Source organism: Eurosta solidaginis, chromosome 3 (genome assembly GCF_040869045.1).
Source record: "Eurosta solidaginis isolate ZX-2024a chromosome 3, ASM4086904v1, whole genome shotgun sequence".
In the NCBI taxonomy this organism is placed as follows: domain Eukaryota; kingdom Metazoa; phylum Arthropoda; class Insecta; order Diptera; family Tephritidae; genus Eurosta; species Eurosta solidaginis.
The window spans coordinates 256,879,952-256,906,518 of NC_090321.1; positions in this window are offsets into that span (position 1 = coordinate 256,879,952).

Consider the following 26,567-nt stretch of genomic DNA (forward strand, 5'->3'; position numbering starts at 1 on the left):
TGTTAAAATGGGGCTAAAATTTGCGAAAATATATTTATATATACTATATATATATACTATATATACCACCATATATATAATATATGCCACCGATCTTTATAATTTTTTTAGACAACAATATATGCTATATACGTAAGCATTCGTTGAAATTTGAAGCCTCTAGCTCTTAAAATAGGGCAGTAATTACGAAAAGTTCCTTATCTGAACAATCGGTTGTGGGGGATATATACTATATATATGACCGATCTCATAAATTTTTTCAGGCAACAATATGTGCAATATACGAAAGTATATGGTGAAGTTTGAAGCTTCAATCTGTTAAATTGGGTAAGATATTACAAAAATCCTCTTTTTCTGAAAAATCGGTTGTATGGAGGATATATGCTATAGTGGTCCGATCCGGTCGGTTCCGACAAATGTCTAATCGGACACCCAAATACACCCGCTCACCAAATTTTATCAAGATATCTCAAAAATTGAGGGACTAGTTTGCATACAAACAGACAGACGGACAGACGGACATGGCTAAATCAACTCAGCTCTTCAACCTGATTATTTCGGTATACTTAATGGTGGGTCTATCTATTTTCCTTTAAGGACTTACAATTTTCGGTTTCGTGACGAAATTAATATACCATTTCATTTTCATGAAAGGTATAAAAAAAACAAAAGGTAAGGGAGTAATATGTCTTTTGTTTATTTTACTCCAAGCATAAACGGTTGCATGTCAAGGGCTGTTTTAAAGGTAAACAATTTCATTAAACATCGTTTTGTTAAAATAAAAAAAAATAAAAATAAATACTTGGCGCGATTTACCTCCGCGGATATTTAGGTCGAAATTCTCTTCAAAATTGCGTCGTTCTCCTTTAAATTTTCCCTACAAATTGGTTGAACGGGACCTACATTTTTCCACCGCCTCCGAACGACATGTTCAAGGCAGATGCATTTTCACTGAGGAGCTTTTCATGGCAGAAATACACTCGAAGTGTTGGTCAAAACAACTCCGCGGGGTCACCCTGATTAGAAAACCTTGTTTCTAAAGTTTGATGTTACCTTACCCGGGAGTTGAATCCGGGACCATCGGCATGGTAGGCGGAACATGCTACCACCACCATTACTATTGAAAAATGCCTCGCTTGCAAACATTTGCAAAAATTTTCGGATATAAATTCATTAATGAATATAAATAAAAGAAGTAAGGAAGGCTAAGTTCGGGGTAACCGAACATTACATACTCAGCTGAGAGCATTCGGGACAACATAAGGGAAAATAACCATGTAGGCAAATGAACCGAGGGTAACCCTGGAATGTGTTTGTATGACATGTGTATCAAATGAAAGGCAGTATTTTATGAGGGAGTGGGCCATAGTACTATAGGCGGACGCCATTTAGGGATATCGCTATAAAGGTGGATCAGGGTTGACTCTCGAATTTGTTTATACGATATGGGTATCAAATGAAAGGTGTTAATGAGTGTTTTAAAAGGGAGTGATCCTTAGTTCCATAGGTGAACGCCGTGTCGAGATATCGCCATAAAGGTGGCCAGGGGTGACCCTAGAATTTGTTTGTACCATATGGGTGTCAAATGAAAGGTGTTAATGAGTGTTTTAAAAGGGAGTGATGGTAGTTGTATAGGTGCTCGCCTTTTCGAGATATCGCCAAGGGATTCAAGGGGCTGTGTAGCGCAATATATAGCTTCTCCAACCCAATTGTCAACCTCACCTTCGAGCGGCGAATCCCGTTTCACTAACAGACGAGGCTCTGGCGACCCCAAGCTCCTCAGGGAACTTGGGGGTGGGGAGGGAGGGATGGCCTGAAGGTTTAATGTGGCCATATAAATCGTTCTCGAGATGGTCGGGCCAGCACCTTAATGGTGCTGTTACCGGAGCGTATCGGATCTGTATCCGACAAAGGACCATCACATCGATAAAACTCCCCAAAGCCTTCGGGGAGTAACCTAATCGCTACAACAACAACAAAAACAGATATCGCCATAAAGATGGACCAGTGGTGACTCTAGAATGCGTTTGTACGATATGGGTATCAAATGAAAGGTGTTAATTAGTATTTTAAAAGGGCGTGGGGCTTAGTTCTATAGGTGGACGCCTTTTCGAGATATCGCCATAAAGGTGGACCAGGAGTGACTCTAGAATGTGTTCGTACGATATGGGTGTCAAATTAAAGGTATTAATGAGGGTTTTAAAAGGGAGTGGTGGTAGTTGTATATGTCGCGTTTTCCATATATCGACCAAAATGTGGACCAGGGTGACCAAGAACATCATCTGTCGGGTACCGCTAATTTATTTTATATACGTAATACCACGAACAGTATTCCTGCCAAGATTTCAAGGATTTTTTATTTCGCCCTGCAGAAATTTTTCATTTTCTCCTACTTAATATGGTAGGTGTCACACCCATTTTACAAAGTTTTTTTCTAAAGTTAAATTTTGCGTTAATAAACCAATCCAATTACCATGTTTCATTCCTTTTTTCGTATTTGGTATAGAATTATGGCAATTTTTTCATTTTTCGTAATTTTCGATATCTAAAAAGTGGGCGTGGCCATAGTCGGATTTGGGCCATTTTTTATACCAATTCAAAGTGAGTTCGGATAAGTACGTGAACTGAGTTTAGTAAAAATATATCGATTTTTGCTCAAGTTATCGTGTTAAGGGTCGAGCGGAAAGACAGACGGTAGACTGTGTATAAAAACTGGGTGTGGCTTCAACCGATTTCGCCCTTTTTCACAGAAATAAGTTATCATCCTAGAATATAAGCCCCTACCAAATTTCGCAAGGATTGGTAAATTTTTGTTCGACTTATGGCATTAAAAGTATCCTAGACAAATTAAATGACAAAGGGCGGAGCCACGCCCATTTTGAAATTTTCTTTTATTTTTGTATTATGTTGCACCATATCATTACTGGAGTTGAATGCTGACATAATTTACTTATATACTGTAAAGATATTACATTTTTTGTTAAAATTTTACTTAAAAAAAAATTTTTTTATTTGACGTTCTTAACGTTAATTATCGTAACGAAATGATATCGGTTCGTTGGTTAAGCATGCCTGGCTCGCACTAAAGGCCACAAATATGTAATGTCGCTTTTGTGGTTCACAACTCGAACTGAATTTTCAGTTGTAATTTTAAAAGTTCCTTTATGATTCAAATCATAAACAAAGCAAGTTTTAAAATTAGAAAAATGGTCGCCGTAAATTAAACACACATGCAACACATGCTCCAACAATTTTTGCAGTGTGAATTTAACGATATATGTTTGTGAGTTGAAGAAATTTGAAAATTCCTCCATAATTTGAATTTATAAATGAAAGCAGGTTTGTTTATAATAAAACTGGTAAAATTAGTCGTTGTTTATGCGATTGGTACCTTTTTTTATTTGTATACTGATACATTTGTTTCTAGGCCCACGGCAACACTGCCAACAAGTCTGAAAAGGGTTTCGTTTTCCCACGATTGTATACGAAATAATACTACTACTTTAAAAATACTTTTTTAAATACTTTTATGTATATATTGCAAAATGAATCGGCTTGCATATAATTAAATGTATGTGAAGGCGAAATGAATATCAATAATGCGCTGCTTAATATAAAGTCGACTTCAGTTTATGGTTATTCCGTTTTTCTTATTTCTTGCCAAAAAATGCATGTTTTTGTTTTCGTACTATTGCAACACAGTTTGGGAATTGGTTTTCGAGGTTGAGAGAGAATATTTTCATTTCAGTTTTTTAGTGTTTCCGCAACCTTCTTGCGATGAATATCGTTTGAGATAAAGCGTACGATATTTGCAATGTATTTTTTTACTCCCCTAACTCCCCTAAACACCAAAACACACAAACCTCTCACCAAGCACTCGCTGGCATTGAAACTGATTTAGGAGCCGAAAATAGGCCCATCCCTGCATTACAGTGACCTAGTTTAAATATAACGAGATTATCTTCATTTTTGTACTACAAATCAGTAATTAAATAAATGTATTTCCCATGTAAATCCCTAAATAGAAGCACGAAAAAAGAAACATGAAAATTTGACAGCTAATAATCAAGTTCCTATTGACGGGACAAATGTGAACGCCTAGATTGACTATTGTAGATTTATTGTAGATCAGTGCATGTGTAAACATGGTCTTAGTTCATTTGCACCAAAAAAGGGAGTCAGTGCCAAGTACTTGTGAAGTGCGATGTTTAAACATAGAGGCATAAGTACGTCTAGAGAACTAAGGTTTTAATTAGCTCGTCAGGGGTTGAAGTTAAACCACAACATAACTAACTGTACTAAAAAGAAATAATTTTGAGCTTTGGGGGAAAAGCTTGGTCCCTATGCTATAGATAGCGAATTAATATCTTCGAATAATCGGTTTGTTACCGACTTGTCATCGACGAATCATCCCCGGCTTCGTATTGATTATCATTGATTATTTTCGATGGCTTACAGATATGTCACCAATTTTATATTGAAGTTCTTTCGGTATCTGTTTCATATCAAGCCGACGAGTCGTCGTTAACAAACCGATAACAATACAGTAAACAGATAAGGTATCAATAACTTTTGATAACAAATTAATATACAATGGTAAAAAATTGGTAACATTCTGATAGAAAGTCGATGGATTTTGGATAACATGAGAGAACTTTTTATAGTCGATAACTTTTCGTAAATAAATCAATAAACTTTCGATTACAAATGGATGAGTTTTTAATAACAAGTAGATATTTTTTCAGTAACCAATTTCTACAACAAAACCAAAACAAAGCTATAAAAGGATGATAACAAATCGCTAACATTCTCAAAAAAAAAAAAAAAAAATGGATAGCTGCCAAACAGCAAATCGATAACTTTTTGATATATACTTGATAACTTTTTGGTAGCAAATCGATTAATTTCCGATAACAAAACGGAGACAAAACTTTAACAAATTTAAAACATTCTTATAACAAAATGGATAACTGTTAAATAACAAATCGATATCTTTTAACACTTTTGATAGATTATCGATAAACAATTTATAGCTTTTTGATAACAAATCGATAACTTGTCAATTGATTTTCAATGAATAGTCCAAACTTTACGATAGTAAACCAACGACTGTTCGATAAATTACCGATAACTCATTGAAAATACATAAAGTTATCGATAGAAAATTTATAAACCTTAGAATCACATCGATAACTGGGCTATATTTTGTCGATAACAAACCTGCATATAACAAACCGAGAACTCAACGATAACAAACGGAAGCAATCCGATAGCCAATTGATAACGTGATGCCCGCTTTCGGGCTTGTCTTCGCATTTAACTTCAGTTCTTTCCTCTGCGCTACTTTTATATTTTTCTTCATTTCCTTTCCATTCCTTGCTTCGATTTCCACACCCGCGACCACAACCATAAACATCATTATTATCATCCGAATCCACATCACTATCGACCTTGTTATTATACTGCTATTTTTCTTCCTCCTCTTTTTATTGTAGCGATAAAGACACTCCCCGAAGGTTTTGAGGAGTGTTATCGATGATTGATGGTCATTTGCAAGCCATAGATCTGGTACGTTCCGGTAACAAGCACCATTAAGGTACAAGTCCGCATATGGTCGGACGGGTGCATGCCCGACGATTGGAATCTAAGTGTTCTGGCATGGGTTTGATGGTAAATTATGACAAAACGGAGTACCTGCTGGCATCAAGCAAAGAGTCAGCGCATTTGCACCTTGGCAACAAAGCCACTGTTGGCAGCCATAATTTCGAAATAGTAAAAGACTTCATATATTTGGGAACCAGCACTAACACAAACAACAACAACATCAACTTTGAAATCCAGCGAAGAATCAGTCTTGCCAATAAATGCTACTTTGAACTAGGTAGGCAATTGAAAAGTAAAGTTTTCTCTTGGTAAATGAAAATCATACTCTACAAGTCACTTATCGTACCCGTCTTGCTATATGGTACAGAAGCATGGGCGATGACAACATCAGATGAGTCGGCATACATAGTCCAGCGTATTAAAACACAGCTTCTACGCTGGCTAGGCGAATAAAAGATGATGCCCCGGTTAAGTACTTTTATCGGAGCCCGCTTACGGAAGCAGATGAACAGGGCGACCCCGATTTCGCTCGAATGACCAGGTGGAAAGCGTTTTAAATTCTTTTGGTATAACCAACTGAATCCTAGTTAACTCAATGAAGAAGCGAGTTTCGACCACAGCTCTACCACGTACATTATCCCCACATTACGCTTCAGTGTATTGGATACACTTACGCTTAGTCCTCAGACAGCTTACTAACTACTAACTACACCGCACTTTTTTTCTATGTATAACCCCCTATACCGTGAACAAAGAGGCTTATACTTAAACATGATTTGTTTTATTTAGTTTGAACTATTAAATTGCTTGATTAAAGCTGTTCCAGCTGAAAGTATGCCACTCATCACTTGTATATAAACTCGAATTGTTTGGCTTTCAACCTGGCCTAACTCGCTGGATCCCTCCGGTGTGCCTCAGGGCAGTCATCTCATCCGATTCTGTTTTTGCTCTTTATAAATGCATTGTCAATAAAGCGAGAGGAGTTTTAGCATTTGTGAAAAGATGGACAAAAGAGTTTAGTGATCCTTACGTTACAAAAATCCGTTTTACATCATTGGTGAAGCCGATATTTGAATATGAATCAATAATTTGGAATCCGTGTTATCAAGTTCATGTGGATATGCTAGAATCATTTCAACAACAGTTTTTACTTTTCGCCTTGAGAAATCTTCAATGGGACTCCTTGTGTAATCTTCCTCCTTACACTAATTGGTTAAAACTATTAAATCTTCGTACCCTTGCAAGTCGTAGAGAAATGCTAGGTGTACTACTTATGGCTAAACTATTAAATGGATCGATTTCAAGCCCATTTCTTTTGAACGAATTAAATTTGAATTTTCCATGCCGAGTTCCAATGCATTATAAACCTATAATTCTTAAACAGTGTAGAAGCGATTTCCAACTAAACGAACCTTTTCTATGTTTGTGTGAAGATTATATCTCTCACTCGAGAATAATTGATATTTCGGACTCACTCTTTGCCATGAAAAAAACGGTTCTATCTTCTCTTAATAATTAAAAAATTATAAGTATACTTTTAATCTATTGTATTTGTGAATCTATATTTCTCTGTTGATGAGTTTCTCTGTAGCTGAGCAGTTTTAGATTCCGGCGCTTAAGAAGCTACCGCCTCTCAAAGACTCGGTAACAATAAAAATTATAAATAAAACATAAATAAGAATTAGAATGAAAATAATATTATTAAAAATAAAAGTAAAATAAAAATTTTTTTACATAGATATTGCAAAAATATTTATGAGAAGTAAAAATATAAAAATGAAGCGCACATTACTTGGATTGGAAAGTTGGTAGGAAAGGAGATATTATTAGTCAATCATTTGCGCTCCACCTTTGTATTTTTACTTCTCATAAATATTTTTGCAATTTCAATGTCAAAATTTAAAAATCAAAGTTTAGCAAGAATATTTCTTTATATAAGGTAACATTTTTCGCTGATTTTTGTCCATTTGTATAAAGGAAGTGTTTAAAATTTTTTAATTTTATTTTTATTTTCACCTTTTCTTACATTTCCTCGGCGCCTTAACCTATTTGTTGAGTTTTACGCTTGTATCTCAATGAGAACTTACACAAAAATCAATCCCAAAATTCCCTCCACTCCGTTTGATTTTCCTGAATATCTCAGTCCGTGTGCCCTCTAGCGAAACTATTTGTATTGTGTCATCGGCTGTCATCGACCTCTGAATGAAGCTCTAAATTTTTAGCCTCCAGCTCATCGAGAAGTTATTCAAAACCCGGTTTGAAAACTTTCAAATTCTTATCTAATTATTTCGATCCGTGCGTCACCTAATGGATTTTTTTCCTTTTGTTGCATTGTCACGGTCTTCTAACCTATGTGAAAAGTTTCACGATTGTAGCTCAATAAAAAGTAACTTAAAAATCGATTTCAAGATTTGTATGAAAAGCGGACAAACATTCAACCGACCTAATATAAAGGAAGTAAAATAAAATGAAGAGGATTAGCCTGGTTTCATCGGGCCACTTGAGTGCAGTGCGCTGGCACAACGTCCGAGAGAAAAAAATCGTCTATTATTTAAATTAAGTTAAACTAGCAGGCACGTAACTGGACTACAAAACAAATATGCTTAATTTCTATTCCACTTAACCTTTAACTGAACTAATGAAACAACATAGCAGTGGCTGTTGCGTCGCAACAAAGGATCTCTTACTAGTAAAAAAAAAAACAAGTAAGGAAGGCTAAGTTCGGGTGTAACCGAACATTACATACTCAGCTGAGAGCTATGGAGACAAAATAAGGGAAAATCACCATGCAGGAAAATTAATCTAGGGTAACCCTGTAATGTGTTTGTATGACATGTGTATCAAATGGAAGGTATCAAAGAGTATTTTAAGAGGGAGTAGGCCATAGATCTATGGGTGGACGCCATTTCGGGATACCGCCATAAAAGTGGACCAGGGGTGACTCTAGAATTTGTTTGTACGATATGGGTGTCAAATGAAAGGTGTTAATGAGTATTTTAAAAGGGCGTGGGCCTTATTTCTATAGGTGGGCGCCTTTTCGAGATATCGCAATAAAGGTGGACCAGGGGCGACTCTAGAATTTGTTTGTACGATATGGGTATCAAATGAAAGGGTTAATGAGTATTTTAAAACGGAGTGGACTTTAGTTCTATAGGTGGACGCCTTTTCGAGATATCGCCATAAAGGTGGACCAGGGGCGACCCTAGAATTTGTTTGTTCGATATGGGTATCAAATGAAAGGTGTTAATGAGTGTTTTAAAAGGTCGTAAGCCTTAGTTCTATAGGTGGACGCCTTTTCGAGATATCGCCATAAAGGTGGACCAGGGTGACTCTAAAATTTGTTTGTAAGATATGGGTGTCAAATGAAAGGTGTTAATGAGTATTTTAAAAGGGAGTGGGCCCTAGTTCTATAGGTAGATGCCTTTTCGAGATATCGCCATAAAGGTGGACCAGGGGCGACTCTAGAATTTGTTTGTACGATATGGGTATCAAATGAAAGGTGTTAATGAGTATTTTAAAAGGGCGTGGGCCTTAGTTCTATGGGTGGACGCCTTTTCGAGATATCGCCATAAAGGTGGACCAGGGGCGACTCTAGAATTTTTTTGTACGATATGGGTATCAAATAAAAGGTGTTAATGAGTATTTTAAAAGGGAGTGGGCCTTAAATCTATAAGTGGACGCCTTTTCGAGATATCGCCATAAAGGTGGACCAGGGGTGACTCTAGAATGCGTTTGTACAATATGGGTATCAAACGAAAGGTGTTGATGAGTATTTTAAAATGGAGTGCGCCTTAGTTCTATGGGTGGACGCCTTTTCGAGATATCGCCATAAAGGTCGACCAAGGCTGACTCTAGAATTTGTTTGTATGATATGGGTATCAAATGAAAGGTGTTAATAAGTATTTTAAAAGGGAGTGGACCTTAGATCTATAGGTGAACGCCTTTTCGAGATATCGCCATAAATGTGGACCAGGGGTGACTCTAGAATTTGTTTGTACGATACGGGTATCAAACGAAAGGCGATAATGAGTATTTTAAAAGGGAGCGGGCCTTAGTTCTATAGGTGGTCGCCTTTTCGAGATATCGCCATAAAGGTGGACCAGGGGTGACTGTAAAATATGTTTTTACGATATGGGTATCAAATTAAAGGTATTAATGAGGGTTTTAAAAGGGGGTGGTGGTAGTTGTATATGTGAAGGCGTTTTCGAGATATCGACCAAAATGTGGACCAGGGTGACCCAGAACATCATCTGTCGGGTACCGCTAATTTATTTATATATATAATACCACAAACAGTATTCCTGCTAAGATTCCAAGGGCTTTTGATTTCGCCCTGCAGAACTTTTTCATTTTCTTCTACTTAATATGGTAGGTGTCACACCCATTTTGCAAAGTTTTTTTCTAAAGTTATATTTTGCGTCAATAAACCAATCCAATTACCACGTTTCATCCCTTTTTTCGTATTTGGTATATTATTATGGCATTTTTTTTCATTTTTATTAATTTTCGATATCGAAAAGTGGGCGTGTTCATAGTCGGATTTCGGCCATTTTTTACACCAATATAAAGTGAGTTCAGGTAAGTACGTGAACTGAGTTTAGTAAAGATATATCGATTTTTGCTCAAGTTATCGTGTTAACGGCCGAGCGGAAGGACAGACGGTTGACTGTGTATAAAAACTGGGCGTGGCTTCATCCGATTTCGCCTTTTTTCACAGAAAACAGTTATCGTCCTAGAATCTAAGCCTCTACCAAATTTCACAAAGATTGGTAATGTTTTGTTCGACATATGGCATTAAAAGTATCCTAGACAAATTGATGAAAAAGGGCGGATCCACGCCCATTTTGAAAATTTCTTTTATTTTTGCATTTTGTTGCACCATATCATTACTGGAGTTGAATGTTGACATAATTTACTTATATACTGTAAAGATATTAACTTTTCTTTTAAAATTTGACTTAAAAAATTTTTTTTTATAAAAGTGGGCGTGGTCGTTCTCCGATTTTGCAAATTTTTATTAAGCATACATATAGTAATAAGAGTAACGTTCCTGCCAAATTTCATCATGATAGCTTCAACGACTGCCAAATTACAGCTTGCAAAGCTTCTAAATTACCTTCTTTTAAAAGAGGGCGGTGCGACGCCCATTGTCCAAAATTTTACAAATTTTCTATTCTGCGTCATAAGGCCAACACACCTACCAAGTTTCATCGTCTTCTCTGTCTTTGGCAATAAATTATCGCATTTTTTCGGTTTTTCGAAATTTTCGATATCGAAAAAGTGGGCGTGGTTATAGTCCGATATCGTTCATTTTAAATAGCGATCTGAGAAGAGTGCCCAGGAACCTACATACCAATTTCATTAAGATACCTCAAAATTTACTCAAGTTATCGTGTTAACGGACGGACGGGCGGACATGGCTCAATCAAATTTTTTTTCGATACTGATGATTTTGATATATGGAAGTCTATATCTATCTCGATTCCTTTATACCTGTACAACCAACCGTTATCCAATCAAAGTTAATATACTCTGTGAGCTCTGCTCAACTGAGTATAAAAATTCTTTGAAATTTGGGTTAGAGAACCATTGCGTATACGTAATATTAGTTAATACCCTGCAGGCAAACCAAATATGTAGTTGTATACTAGAATAATACTAGTTTGCCAAAAATCCCAAATATTTAAAGTTCTGTGTTTTTTCTGGTATTTTTAACACGACAATGTCCTATGAAATATCAATTGCCAATCTTTGCGTCAGCAACATACCCAGTGACAAACTAGATATTATATGCACCAGAATCGTACCAGATGACATACTAGTCATCAGGGTCACACCAATTAATACACTAGTCAGCCACTGGATCTGGATTAAACGGCTGAGTTGGAAGGGACCGTAGTGCTTACGAAGATGTTTCCTCTTTCCGCGTGGAGTAGTGTATGGTGGTTGACTGTGGCAAAAGCTTTTAAAAGGTCAAGTGCCACGAGCACCGTCCCATGGGGGTATCTTGCCCCGGGCGCTACTCACAGGGGGCGCCAAATGGTCCGCAAAGCAGAACTTCTTTTAATTTGTATTTTTATTATTTAATTTGTATTTTTATTATAACTTATTTCTGGAAAAAATTGTCTATACTAATGCATGTATATATCCGGAACACTTGCGATAGGTTGAGGAATAATTGAAAGCATATATATTTTTTTCTCACGTTCAACGTTACGATGGGAATTATTAAAAAATGCTTTAAAAAAACTGTCAAACGTGAATCTGAAACATGATGTAGCGCCAGAATACGAGCGGTTAGCTTTATCGTCGATGGGCTAGAGTATGTAATAGAACACTTAGAACAATTAGCAGAGGACACTAATATCACAAGTGACGCCAGAAGCGAAGCTACAATTCTGGTGCTCCAAAATATACTAAATTTTAGTTTCATAACATTAGTTCATTTCTGGTATGATTTCTTACGCAGGATTGATAGTGTGCAGCTCAGATTACAAGATCGGGGGATGAATTTTAGAGAAGCGTATAATGATCTTAAATCACCCCAGCGGGTCAGGGGATCAGAATATACCCGCGGTAGGTATGCCTGTCGTAAGAGGCGACTAAAATACCAGATTCAAGGGGCTGTGTAGCGCAGCCCTTCCGGTTGCCAGCGCAATATATAGCTTCTCCAAACCCAACTGTCAACCTCACCTATCCGCGGCGAATGCTGTTTCACTAACAGACGAGGCTCTGGCGACCCCAAGCTCCTCATGGAGCTTGGGGATGGGGAGGGAAGGAATGACCTGAAGGTTTAATGTGACGACATAAATCGTTCCCGAGATTGTCGGCTAGCACCTTAATGGTGGTGTGATACCGGAGCGTACCGGATCTATATCCGGCAAAGGACCATCACATCGATAACACTCCCCAAAGCCTTCGGGGAGCAACATTATTGCTACAACAACAACAACAACAACATGATCTTAAATCATTAGCGACTGAACTATCCGAAATTTGAGACACTCTCTGTGAAGAAGCAATAGAAAAAACGAAGTATATTTGTGAACAAGTAAGGAAGGCTAAGTTCGGGTCTAACCGAACATTACATACTCAGTTGAGAGCTATGGAGACAAAATAAGGGAAAATCACCTTGTAGTAAAATGAACCTAGGGTAACCCTGGAATGTGTTTGTATGACATGTGTATCAAATGGAAGGTATTAAAGAGTATTTTAAGAGGGAGTGGGCCATAGTTCTATAGATGGGCGCCATTTAGGGATATCGCCATAACGGTGGACCAGGGCTGACTCTAGAATTTGTTCGATATGGGTATCAAATGAAAGTGTAAATGAGTATTTTAAAAGGGAATGGGCCTAAGTTCTATATGGCGGCCACCGTGGTGTGATGTTAGCGTGCTCCGCCTATCACACCGTATTCCCTGGGTTCAACTACCGGGCAAAGCAACATCAAAATTTTAGAAATAAGATTTTTCAATTAGAAGAAAATTTTTCTAAGCGGGGTCGCCCCTCGGCAGTGTCTGGCAAGCGCTCCGATTGTATTTCTGCCATGAAAAGCTCTCAGTGAAAACTCATCTGCCTTGCAGGTGCCGTTCGGAGTCGGCATAAAACATGTAGGTCCCGTCCGGCCAATTTGTAGGGAAAAATCAAGAGGAGCACGACGCAAATTGGAAGAGAAGCTCGGCCTTAGATCTCCTCGGAGGTTATCGCGCTTTACATTTATTTTTTTTTATATGGGTATCAAATGAAAGGTGTTAATGAGTATTTTAAAACGGAGTGCGCCTTAGTTCTATGGGTGGACGCCTTTTCGAGATATCGCCATAAAGGTGGACCAGGGGTGACTCTAGAATTTTTTTGTACGATATGGGTATCAAATAAAAGGTGTTAATGAGTATTTTAAAAGGGAGTGGGCCTTAAATCTATAAGTTGACGCCTTTTCGAGATATCGCCATAAACGTGGACCAGGGGTGACTCTAGAATGCGTTTGTACAATATGGGTATCAAACGAAAGGTGTTGATGAGTATTTTAAAATGGAGTGCGCCTTAGTTCTATGGGTGGACGCCTTTTCGAGATATCGCCATAAAGGTCGACCAGGGCTGACTATAGAATTTGTTTGTGTGATATGGGTATCAAATGAAAGGTGTTAATAAGTATTTTAAAAGGGAGTGGGCCTTAGTTCTATAGGTGAACGCCTTTTCGAGATATCGCCATAAAGGTGGACCAGGGGTGACTCTAGAATTTGTTTGTACGATACGGGTACCAAACGAAAGGCGATAATGAATATTTTAAAAGGGAGCGGGCCTTAGTTCTATAGGTGGTCGCCTTTTCGAGATATCGCCATAAAGGTGGACCAGGGGTGACTGTAAAATATGTTTTTACGATATGGGTATCAAATTAAAGGTATTAATGAGGGTTTTAAATGGGGGTGGTGGTAGTTGTATATGTGAAGGCGTTTTCGAGATATCGACCAAAATGTGGACCAGGGTGACCCAGATCATCATCTGTCGGGTACCGCTAATTTATTTATATATATAATACCACAAACAGTATTCCTGCTAAGATTCCAAGGGCTTTTGATTTCGCCCTGCAGAACTTTTTCATTTTCTTCTACTTAATATGGTAGGTGTCACACCCATTTTGCAAAGTTTTTTTCTAAAGTTATATTTTGCGTCAATAAACCGATCCAATTACCATGTTTCATATCTTTTTTCGTATTTGGTATATTGTTATGGCATTTTTTTCATTTTTAGTAATTTTCGATATCGAAAAAGTGGGCGTGTTCATAGTCGGATTTCGGCCTTTTTTTACACAAATATAAAGTGAGTTCAGATAAGATCGTGAACTGAGTTTAGTAAAGATATATCGATTTTTGCTCAAGTTATCGTGTTAACGGCCGAGCGGAAGGACAGACGGTCGACTGTGTATAAAAACTGGGCGTGGCTTCCACCGATTTCACCTTTTTTCACAGAAAACAGTTACCGTCCTAGAGTCTAAGCCTCTACCAAATTTCACAAGGATTGGTAATGTTTTGTTCGACATATGGCATTAAAAGTATCCTAGACAAATTAAATGAAAAAGGGCGGAGCCACGCCCATTTTGAAAATTTCTTTTATTTTGGTATTTTGTTGCACCATATCATTACTGGCGTTGAATGTTGACATAATTTACTTATATACAGTAAAGATATTAACTTTTCTTTTAAAATTTGACTTTAAAAATTTTTTGTATAAAAGTGGGCGTGGTCGTTCTCCGATTTTGCTAATTTTCATTAAGCATACATATTGTAATAAGAGTAACGTTCCTGCCAAATTTCATCATGATATCTTCAACGACTGCCAAATTACAGCATGCAAAGCTTCTAAATTACCTTCTTTTAAAAGAGGGCGGTGCCACGCCCATTGTCCAAAATTTTACTAGTTTCTATTCTGCGTCATAAGTTCAACTCACCTACCAAGTTTAATCGCTTTATCCGTATTTGGTAATGAATTATCGCACTTTTCGAATTTTCGAAATTTTCGATATCGAAAAAGTGGGCGTGGTAATAGTCCGACATCGTTCATTTTAAATAGCGACCTGAGCTGAGTGCCCAGGAACAGACATACCAAATTTCATCAAGATACCTCAAAATTTACTCAAGTTATCGTGTTAACGGACGGACGGACGGACGGACGGACATGGCTCAATCGAATTTTTTTTCGATACTCATGATTTTGATATATGGATGTCTATATCTATTTCGATTCCTTTATACCTGTACAACCAACCGTTATCCAATCAAAGTTAATATACTATGTGAACTCTGCTCAACTGAGTATAAAAATGGGATATTGATATAGTACAACGTGTAAGACGGCGCCGCAAAATGCCCGGATAATCGGCTAGAGATGTTGGTATTTCCGCAGAGTATGAAATTTTTCGCGTTATGAAGAGTGTTCTCGATCGTCTCCAAAACGAAATACCTACAAGATTTACATAAATAAATGACCTTAATTTTAGATTTGGATTTCTCTTAGACGTTGGAAATTTTTAAACAAGGATAATAACGACTTAAAAAGAAATTGTAAGAACTTGGGTGAATTTTATAATACAGATTTCGATAGAACAGAACTTTTTATAGAAATATGTGACTGCAAAATATGAGTTCGAAGTAGAAAAGAAATTGAACCTAAAACTATGTTATTATTACTTAGTTTTATAATCTCGTATCGAGAATATGTTTTTCCAAACTTGCGAGTGGCACTTCAAATAGTCTTGACAATCTCAGTATCAATTGCTAGCTGCGAACGTTCATTCAGAAAATTAAAACTGATTTTGATATATTTACAATCAACGATGGGGCAAGGTTGCCTAAGTGACCTAACATTATTAAAAATGAAAAAATTTTGATGATATCATTGATATATGTATTTGCTCCCTCAAAGGCAAAGAAAATTTGCAGATTGATATTAGTTTTACTAGTGTTTTATAATCATATTATTATTAAATATGTATTTGAGTCTACTTATGGATGATATCTTCAGCTTACGACTTTATTGGTTTAGTAATTTTTGAATATTTAAAATTATATTGTTTTGTTAATATAGGGTAGGGGGGCCAAAAAAATATTTTCCCCGGGCGCAAGAAAACCTCACTACGCTACTGCAAAAGCTTAAATGACAAGTAGAGACAATGCGTTAGGTAGCTGATGCCCGTATGAACAAGGTATTTTAGCATCGGCATAGTTGTTCCATCTGGGCCTATCGATTTAAAAGACTTCTTTAATGTGCAGAAGTAACGGTTGCAAATTGCCGCCAGAAAGCATTAGCGCATTTCATCGATTTCGACAGACAAAATCCAAACGGAAATACTAACTTGTATGAATAACGCCACAAAATTGTAGTCAATGAACTAGAATGTTTGCTGGCTACTTCGGCTTTTGGCTGCAGGGTAACAGTAAGAGTGTACAGTGTACGGGGCACACTGTGCACTGTACCGTCTCGCTTTGTCAGCCCATTTTGAGTTCATAGAGTACTCGCAATTTTCGTGATTTTTATGATTATTGGAACAATTATTGAGGCAATTGAAACATGTTAAGCACTGTCGTTGGCTTGTGCTTCCAAAAGCGTCAGTTGGTCTCAAGTGTCGTGCTTGGCGTTTTGCAAATAAACAGCAAACAACAACAAAATTTTATATACAATAATATCCAGCTAACAACGGCAGTGCGTAAGTACAAATTTATATACATTGATGCAGCTTGTTCTCTGCGTCATTCTGCGCAGTTTGGTACGGTGTTAAATGCTGTCGCGTGGTTTTATTTGATTGCTGTGAAGCAGGCTGGTGTGTAGGCTGTGTACGGCCTGGAGCTGAGATTAAAACTTAAGTACCAACTTTATTGTTATTTTTATTATACGAGATGGATTTTTGCTACTGCTGACATCGGAGTTTCTTTTTGATACGGGTTATTCTTTTGTATATTATCCTTTCAATCAAACCAACTAGTTGTATACTAGAAGAATACTGGTTTGTCACAAATCCCAACTAGTTTGAGTTCTGTCTTTTTTCCATATTAGCAACTGGTGCTTTTAACACGGCGATGTCGCACAAAACATCAATAGCCACTCTCTGCGTCAGCATCATACCTGTTGACAAACTAGTCAATATATACACCAAAAGCGAAATAGTATATGCATTAAGGTCATATCAATTAACACACCAATATCATACCAACTGACATACTAGTTAGTTTATGCAATAGTGTAGTGATAACAGTGTTCAACAGGCGCGACCTAGCGAGGTTTTTACGGTCTCAGTGTGTATTAAGCATAGGGCCTCCTTATGCTTATATGAATCAACAGGCTGAGTTGGTAGGTGCCGTATCTCATCGTAGTGCTTACGGATATGATTCCTGATCCCTCTGCTAGGCGGGGCCAGATCAAGCACTTATTTGCTGGGCTTCGCCGCTTTGTGAGAATTTAACAAAAACTGTCTGTTCTTCATTTCATTATGTTGCTTGAAGTTGAGCTCTTTTGCCTCACTCTGTATGTGGTGTTCAGGGGCCATAAGAAGATATCCCGTGGTAATTCTAAGGCAGTATTTTGCACACGCCTGCATCCTTTTCCACTGTATGTGTTTTTAAGTCGGGCGACCAAACCGGTGACGCGTAGTTCATGAGCCAGATCAAGCACTTATGTGCTGGGCTTCCCCGCTTTGTGAGAACTCAACAAAAACTATCTGTTCGTCATTTCATTATGTTCCTTGAAGTTGAGCTCTTTTGCCTCACTCTGTATATGGTGTTCAGGGTTCATAAGAAGATATCCCGTGGTAATTCTAAGGCAGTATTTTGCATACGCCTGCATACTTTTCCAGTGTATGTGTTTTTAAGTCGGGCGACCAAACCGGTGATGCGTAGTTCATGAGTGACCACTGTTTTGTAAGTTATGCTGCCGGCAACCGGCAAGCGACTTGGAGCTGTGTACTTTAGATACAATTTCATAGGCATGTGCCCTGAAGATAAAAGTACTATCGAGCGTCACACCTAAGATCTTTGGAGGGATTGACAGTCGATAGCGTAACGCCATCGTTTTCCTTCCACGTCTCAAACAGAGTGAACATGGACTATTCTCGAATTGCAAATGCACAAATGACGGTTAGAAAACATGCCCAAGGTATTTTAGCAGCGGTATAGCTATTCCATCTGAGCTTATTGATTTAGAAGGTTTGACCGTTTTAATGGCTTTATTAATCTGCAGAAGTAACAGTGAGGTGTGCTGTGATCGTGCTTGTGTTTATATGCCCGTTGATTTGTACAACATGTAGCCTTGTTAACTGAAATATGAATTGCTAATTGCGGACAGAAAGCTATCGCGAATAGCCCCACAAAGTTTTAGTCAATGTACTAGAATGTTTGCTGACTACTTTGGCTTTTGACTGGAGGGACGTTGTATGTGATAAGTTGTATTTTCATGATAATTCTCTGATTAGTAGAGAGTAGTACTAACTGAGTGAATAAAACGGCGGTATTTGTGGAAATTGTAGACTATGTGGGGATGTCTCAACCAAGTCCACATATTATTAAAATGAAATAACCGGTAGTGCAGTACGTTAATAGATTTTGGAAATCGCTATGTAAACAATATTTTCTATGAAAAAGGGCCAATCATTAGTGATATTGACCAGTGCTAACATACCAAGGACCAAAGACCACTTCAAGTACTCGGACGTGCTCCTTAAATGTCGGTGTCTGAATAAAGAAAGACCTTCTGCCCGGCTTGTTGATGAGAGAAGATATTGCCATCGATACAAAGGCAGGAGTATCCCATTTCATAGAGAGAAAATTAAGCCTTTATGATGGCAAATCCATGAAACAGGGAAGGATAGTTATCTTCATTGCAGCTCGAAATATGTTCACCCGCGGAAATAGTTTAAAACCCATTGATCAGAAGAAACATAAGCAGGCTTTCAACCTCATCCCACCAGAGTGCGTCAGCACAACTCATGCTCTAGACATGTCAATATCAGAACTCAAATTTTCACATAAATGAGAAGGTAAACTCGTATACAAACTCCAACTTTGAGTTTGATGTGTTTTGTTGTGTTTGTCAAACCACTGCCGGGGGACAACTAAAATAATTTTTTTCTTAAGATTTGATGTTGCTCTTCCCGGGACTTGAACCCAGGACCTTCGGTGTTGTAGGCGGCCATGCTAGCATCACATAATAGTGGCATTGACTTAAGGTCCAACACGCTTGAAACTAATATTTTCTTTGAACTTCCAGATGAGGATTTTTATACTAACTCGTTGAGTGAATGTGTCTTTTTCAGAGGGCGAAGCACCGAAGCAGTCTTGGTCGCGCTGTAATGCTTCATTTTGGCTCCCTGGGCATCGTAAACAATCCAGAGCAAGAGGCCCTTAGGAGACTGGGCTATGGGTATATTCGGCATCAGGATATTGTTAGTGAACGCAAACGTTAACATCACTGCCCTACTGGAAATACTACAGTGGACACATTTTCACCTGTGATCAAGCATCTCTCTGCTTTCCGTATGAAGGTAAGGTTACAGATAAATCGGATAAGGACTGCTTATACGAAAACTAATAAAAATTGATCATCGCTGCATCCACTATGGAAAGCATTGCCAAGAAAATGACGATTGGTACCTTAAACACCAATATGGGTAGGGAAGGATTCTTTGGTCCCATCTTCTAAAGGGTTGGAGTAGACCCACTTAGCCACGACATGAAAAAAGGTTGTCCGTATTTCCATGTTCCATCAGCAACAGACACGGTTTTCTCGTGATCGAAGAACACTCACCAAATTGGTAATTCTTGGTAATTTTAGCCTAGCAGTGCTTCGCCCCATCCGATGGGATAGGTGCAACTACTCACAAATTGTCATTAATACCCTCTTACGGGAGTCCAAGGAAAGTTGTAGTTTTAACAGGGGTGAACCAGAGAGAGAGATGGGTGTTAAATGGCATTGGTTCCACATTTCAATTGAAAATATAGTTGGTGTCATGTGGGACAAGTTGCTAGCAATACATACATAATGTAAGTCGGGATTGGTTCTGGATAGGTAACAGTATTCAGATCTTACACAGCAATGGGCTAGCCGCTTGCATGCTACGGCTAACCGATATGGTCGCCGAACCTAATTATTACTCACTGGAGGAAAATAGAGGCCTTTTTAAACACTGCTCTCAGAATCGCTACGGGCTGTCTTCTTGTGTCCCAAGAACACCATCCGAACAGTTAGGCGGGAGTGGGGGAGTCCACTGAGGAGTGAAATGGAACAAATGATATATCTCACTTAACGCTACCAATCGTATGCGTTCCTTTACTATAGATGTCACTGCTTACATATTTGGAGAGCAGATCTGTAGAGTAATCCAAAGGTTGGAGGTGAAAAACAAATCGCTTTAGCGACAGTCGTACTAATATTAGAATGTGACAGCAGCGGTGCATATCCGGAAACGGGCTTCATTCTTGGTTTATACCCCTCTGAGTCCTCTGAGGATGTATATATTACTACAACACAATAAAAACAACAAAGAAGTGACTGACCCTCTTTGTTGAAGACGGCCAATATTTGGCGGTTACATGAAAAATAAAGATGAAGTAAGAAATAAGAGACAAATCGCGTTTTTTTTAAGAAAGAATAAGTTTTTCTTTGGCAGTACGGAATATAAATTTTTCAAGCGGACAGCAAATCTATACTTTGCTATCTTTCGGATAAAATGTTTTAATAGGAGCCAGTAGGTTCATGTAAAACTGTATTCTTGTGTTCAAAACAGTCTTCCTATCTTTTATTTCTTAATCACATTTACAGAAGCATACCATGAAAGCAAATAATACGAGCAATAAAAATTTGCGATTTTTTTTATTATGAAAAGTTTTATCAACGACGATTTTTCTTTGTTTCAAAATTTTTCGCTGCTATCTTTTTTCATACCAATAGTCATTGTCTTCCTGCCATGTTCATCAGCTCATTTGCATTTATAAGCCACAGCAACCAAAAGACACTCCACATTTGCATCGAAGGCAACTCTGTCATCCAAGCGCCTCTAGCAATTCAATCCCTGTTTATGACTATTTGCTCTTTTTTAATTTTCATTCTTTTCGATTCACTTCCTTTGCTTTTGTTTTCAACTGCAAGTTGGCGAATTTTCTTACTTTCCTTATTTACTTATTTATCAGTGCACATGTATCTTTATATCGGCTATAACTACATATTCTACATTACAAGAGTAGGTGATATTTTGTTGTAATTGTCGATGTAGTCGCTGGCCTTATTTGAGAATTTTTTTTATGCCTTTCATGAAAATGAAATGGTATACTAAGTTTGCCACGAACCTCAAAATTGTAAGTCCTTAATTGAGAAGATATAGACCCACAAATAAGTATACCAAAATGTTCAGGTTGAAGAACTTAATTGATCTAGCCATGTTCTTTTTTGTTTTTTTTTTACGAGGAGGAAGCATCGAAAGCCTCAGACTTAGTGTTGGACTTTAACCGCACCAAGCCTCCTACCGTCTGAGTACCATTACCCCCCGGTACCACCGTCAAGTATTCCGTCGGGAGGTAGGTTGAGCGCTAAGCTCTAGGTCTGTCGGGTCACGTTGCTGTACTTTGATAGTCCCGCGTCATAGGTAAAGACGTGCTTGACACCTACGACTACTACGAATATTTGGAAACATGCCTTAAACAATGTGCATACAGTGCTTGATTGTTCAATGTTCACTGGTACGCCGGAGCCTTTCCAGACTACGTAGACACTTCAGATTTAGCCATGTCCGTCTGTCCGTCTGTCTGTTTGTATGCAAACTAGTCTCCCAATTTTTGAGATATCTTGATACAATTTAGTGAGCGGGTGTATCTAGTCCGAGTAGACATTTGTCGGAACCGGCCGTAACAAACCACTATAGCATATATCCTCAATACAACCGATTTTTCAGAAAAAGAGGATTTTTGTCACATTTTCCTCAATTTATCAGATTGAAGCTTCAAACTTCACCATATGCTTTCGTATACTGCATATATTGTTTTCTGAAAAAATTGTATAGATCGGTCGTATATTTAATATATATCCCATTCAACCGACCGATAAGAAACTTTTCATAATTTCTGCCCCACTTTAACAGCTAGAAGCTTCAAATTTCACCAAATGCTTACATATATAGCAGATACTGTTGTCTGCAAAAATCGAAGAGGTCGGTCGTATATATAGCATATGTCCCCTACAACAGATTGTTCAGATAAGAAACTTGTCGTAACTTCTGCGTTATTTTAACAGCGAGAACCTTCAAATTTCACCTAATACTTGTTGTCTGAAAAAATATAGAGATCGTTGGTATATATATTATATAAAACATATAAACTTTTATTTCTGCTCCATTTTTAATGGCTAGAAGCTTCAAATTTTATCAAATACTTTCGTTTTCGGCATATATTGTTGAGATAAGTGATTTATGGTCAAAGCGTTTTCGTGCAGACCACAAAAAACGTGAAACTTTGAATTCTCACACAAAGTACTTACCTATTTTATATTTTAAACTTTATATTCTCAAATATTTTATCTATATATGGGGTATTCCATCCCATTTCGACCAATTTTGAACCCGACCCCTTTAGAATTGGCTGAAAGTTTTTCTTCTTTTTCTAGCTTACGAAAGACGTCTTCAGAAATTTTTAAAATTTTTTCATCCAACTCAAAAAAAGTTATGAATTTTTAAAAAAACACTGTTTTTGTTTTCAAAATGCTATAACTTTTTCAAAATTGACCGTTTGGGTTTTTTTTTAAATTTGTTTTTAAATGTACTTTTCGGAAAAAATACTAACAAATTAAAAAATTTTTTTTTTTTTAATTTTTCAGTTTTTCGAGATTTTTCGAATTTCGCCATTTTTTTTCTCATAAAAAACTTCAATCAATTCTGCAATCATCCCCACTAACCCCGGAGTGGGCCGATTTTTTTTTATATTTTTTTTTATTTAATTAAAAAAAAAAAATTTCAAAAATAAAAATTTTTTTTATCAATTTTATTTATATAACAAAAAATGTAAGAAAATGATTTTTAAGTATTTTCTTTATTTATTATGGTAATCTACAATTAAGATAACCAGGATTAATGACTGACACAATAAAAATGTAAGTTTTCTAAAAATAATGTAACAAATTATGAATTTATTTTCTGGCGTTTAAATATTTTACAAGCTCTTTGTTCTTCTGAATTTGAAAAGTTTTTAACATACAAACAACCATTTGAATGAAAGATTTTTGAAAACAAAATCGATTACAGGAACTAAACAATTACATTGCATAATTCCTGACAAAAATGGTTGTTTGTGTGTTAAAAACTTTTAAAATTCAGAAGAACAAAGAATTTGTAAAATATTTAAACGCCAGAAAATAAATTCATAATTTGTTACATTATTTTTAGAAAACTTACATGTTTACTGTATCAGTCATTAATCCTGGTTATTTTAATCGTAGATTACCATAATATATAAAGAAAAGAATACTTAAAAATCATTTTCTTACATTTTTTTGTTATATAAATAAAATTGATAAAAACAAATTTTTATTTTTGAAAATTTTTTTTTTCAATTAAATAAAAAAAAATATAAAAAAAGTCGGCCCACTCCGGGATTAGTGGCGATGATTGCAGAACTGATTGAAGTTTTTTATGAGAAAAAAATGGCGAAATTCGAAAAATCTCGAAAAACTGAAATATTAAAAAAAAACTTTAAAAATTTTTTTTTATTTTTTCCGAAAAGTACATTTAAAAACAAATTTAAAAAAAAAAGATCCCAAACGGTCAATTTTTGAAAAAGTTATAGCATTTTGAAAACAACAACAGTGTTTTTTTTTTTAAATTCATAACTTTTTTTGAGTTGGATGAAAAAATTTGAAAAAATTCTGAAAAACGTCTTTCGTAAGCTAGAAAAAGAAGAAAAACTTTCAGCCAATTCTAAAGGGGTCGGGTTCAAAATTGGTCGAAATGGGATGGAATACCCCATATATAAAAAGAAGTGTACATTTTGATTGTCACTCCATAACTCGAGAACGGATAGAAATATTGCCATGAAATTTTTAGGATAACTTAGTAGGAACCCGGAGAGTGTTTGTGAAAAGTTTTTTTTCCTGGAAGTGGACCAGGGATCAATTTATTCTAAACTGTCGTATATATGGCTCGATTTGTCTGAAATTTGGTATGTAGGTAGCATTATATCTAGAATACAATGTCGGATAATTTTTCTTCCGGGTAGTGGACCAGGAACCGATTTATTCTAAACTATCGTATATATGGCTCGATTTGCTGAAATTTGGTATGTGGGTAGCGTTATATATAGAATAAAATGTCGGATAATTTTTCTTCCGAGAAGTGGACAAGGGCCCGATTTTTTCTAAACTATCGTATATATGGCGCGATTTGCCTGAAATTTGGTACGTAGGTAGCGTTATATCTAGAATAAAATGTCGGATAATTGTTCTTCCGGAAAGTGGACCAGGGACCGATTTGTTCTAAATTATCGTATATATGGCTCGATTTGCCTGAAATTTGGTATGTAAGTAGCGTTATGTCTGGATTAAAATAACAATAATTTTTCTTCTGGGACGTGAACCAAAAATCGGTTTATTCTAAAATATAATATTCGTAATGCGATTTAGATGAGTTTTATAAATTAGTAGCATTTTGTCTTAATTAAAATATAGCATAATTTTTATAGAATAGAGGTCCTAACAAATGTATACTAACTATTGTTTTTCGCACATATACCTATGCCTGTAGTGTTTACTCCAGAATGCATAATTTGCTTCCCCTATCTAAATCTATATATATGCAAAAAGAAGTGTACATTTTGATTGTCACTCCATATCTCGAGAACGGATAGAAATATTGCCATGAAATTTTTAGGAAAGATACAGGAAGGAGGGATGAGGGTTAGTTGATTTTGAAATCCCAAATCGGTTTAGCCATTCTTGAGTTATGTTTTCTTTTTAGAATAAATTCAAAATTTGAAAAAAAAATAATAAATAAAAAGAAGTGTACATTTTGATTGTCACTCCATAACTCGAGAACGGATAAAAAGATTGTCATGAAATTTTTAGTTTGGTATATAAATTTGCCTATATTAGTATTTATGATCGTTTTTTTCGGGAAGTAGACCAGAGACGGACTGTGACTGGGATTAGGACTAGGACTGGGACTGAGACTCGGAGTGGGACTGGGACTGAGACTCGGAAGGGGACTGGAAATAAGGGATGAAGAAGAATAAGAATAACTTGAGAGAAGAGAGAAGAGAAAGGAGAGAAGGAGACTGAGAAAGAGATAGAATGAGACGAAGATGGAGATAGATGAAGCGAAAAAGACGGAGGGAGGAGTAAATAAAAGGATTAGGAAAAAGTGTAGAGGGGGGAGGGCAGAGTTAGACGGAAAAAGCTTATTAAAATGTATGCAGATAGACCAAATTTAGGGCAGAACAACGTCTGCCGGTTCTGCTAGTATTTTATATTTATCTTAAAAATCGCTTAGGTATGTACATCTGTTCACTACATATGTATGTATTTCATATCTTATACAGCCGATTATTTGGATATTATGAATGTCATAAGACCCATTCATGAAAGGTATGAAGTCTTCGGAACAGCCGAAAACAGTGCCGTCCTTACTTCTTTACAATTTATTTTATTGTATTGTTATTGTTTTATTTTTTCTTTCTCAAAGTTATGCAACGTGAATTGTAGCTTCCGTGCCTCAGTCAACTGCCATCACAGCCAAGCACTGTTATCCATTGCTGCCCGCAGGCTCCTTTTGTAATGTATCTCTTTTTTTCTTTCTTTGCTGCTACATACATATGTATTTCCTTCTACTTTCTTTAGTCCCGGTCAATATTTTTCTTCGGCCGAAACAGTGGCCATTTGGCTGTACGCTTCTTAATATGAAAATGCAAATTTCATTGATAACATTCGCTTGTTGTTATACTATATTAACAGCAACAACAATAACAATAACAGCAACAACAACAGCAATAAGTTATACTCGCTCTATAAATATTGTTAATATAAGCTATATTGAAGTAAAATGCTGAAGAGACAAGCTTAACTGGCGGTCTTGTTGACTTGTTACTTAGCTATTGCTGGTTTGGTTTGAAATTTCTAGTTGTCAGATTTGGTGTGATAATGAAAAATTGTAATAAGAAGCCATTTAAAATATTTATGTTGTTATATTACAAAAAGAAGAAGCAGCAGTAGTAGTATTAGCCACAGAACAATGTCATATGATGCAACAGTAAACAAGTAGGTCCAGATGTTGGAGGTGGAATAAGTTTAAGATCTACATACAGTAGACGCTCACAGATTAGAACCTTCAGTAATTAGAATGTCCAGAAATTAGAATCAACTTTTCAATACATTATACGATCTGAAATTAGAATCGAAAATTCTAATTTCTGAGCGTATTTTGTTTTTTGTTGCAAAATAGACACAAA